Here is a 1,507-nt window from a genome sequence, read left to right as displayed (position 1 = left end):
GCTTGAGTCTGGGAGGCGGAGGTTGCAGTGAGCCGAGACCGCGCCACTGCACTCCAGCCTAGGCAACAGGGTGAGACTTTGTCTCAAAAAAAAAAAGAAAAGAAAAAACTGCTTCATATAACAGTCCATCCCATCCAGACTGGATCAATCTTAACCCAGTGAGGCATAAATTTCTCTCATTTGATTAAGTTGCATATATGTTGACACTAAGCACATCCTTGGGGTCTCACGCCTCAGTCTCTACAGAACAGAAGGTGAAAGGTATGCAGAGAGGACATAAAGCAAAGAGATGTCAGGTTGTTCTCCTGTGGAACTGGTCCCAATTCGTCCACAGTGGGTTACTCTACAGCTGGCGCTGGAACAAGAGGTCAAAGACCTCAAAGATAAGTGAGAAGCACACAAAAGATGTTTAATAAAATAAGGAATGCTCCGAATATATAATGCACAATTAAGAGGGAAACAAACGCCTTGCCAAAGACATCATGCCTTGCAAACAGCAGCTGAGGATGTTTGTGCTTTGACTTTAAATATTAATTATCACTTCTCATTTAACAAGACAACTAGTTGTAGGTTTCTTACATATTTCTTAGTTGAAAATACATTCCTTCAGACCTGCTAGTCACCTTAAAACTTAGATTTCTTGGCCGGGCGCGGTGGCTCACACCTGTAATCCCAGCACTTTGGGAGGCCGAGGCTGGTGGATCACGAGGTCAAGAGATCGAGACCATCCTGGCCAACATGGTGAAATCCCGTCTCTACTAAAAATACAAAAAATTAGCTGGGCATGGTGGCGCGTGCCTGTAATCCCAGCTACTCAGGAGGCTGAGGCAGGGGAATTGCCTGAACCCGGGAGGTGGAGGTTGTGGTGAGCCAAGATTGCGCCATTGCACTCCAGCCTGTATAACAAGAGTGAAACTCCGTCTCAAAAAAAAAAAAAAAAAAAAAATTAGATTTCTTATTTATCTCTAAGTTAAGCTTGTTTACCTTTGCCAAATCAATGACATATTGTAATTGGCTGAATAAAACAGTGTTGCTAGTTTTAAAGAATTGGGATTTTAAATTGTTTTTCAAGCTGATTCATTTTGAAATACTTATAACATTTCCTGGAATATTAGAAACAGGGCCAAGCATGGTGATTCACGCCTGTAATCCCAACACTTTGGGAGGCCAAGGCGGGTGGATCACTTGAGGTCAGGAGTTCAAGACCAGCCTGGCCAACATGGTAAAATCCCATCTCTATTCAAAATACAAAAATTAGCCAGGTGTGGTGGTGGGTGCCTGTAATCCCAGCTACTCAGAAGGCTGAGGCAGAATTGCTTGAACCTGGAAGGCAAAGGTTGCAGCAAGCCAAGACTCTGTCTCAAAAATAAATAAATAAATAAATATTTTTAAATAAATTGACTAAATTAAAAGCTTTCAAAAGTCTAAATGATACAAAAAAAAGTATATGCAAAAAGTGTCACATCCGCCTATATTCCCTCTACCCCATTCATCTCCACCCCAACAA

This window comes from Callithrix jacchus, chromosome 7, assembly GCF_049354715.1.
Source record: "Callithrix jacchus isolate 240 chromosome 7, calJac240_pri, whole genome shotgun sequence".
Classification (NCBI taxonomy): Eukaryota; Metazoa; Chordata; class Mammalia; order Primates; family Cebidae; genus Callithrix; species Callithrix jacchus.
The sequence above is the reverse complement of the archived record's forward strand: the minus strand, read 5'-3'. Positions refer to the sequence as shown.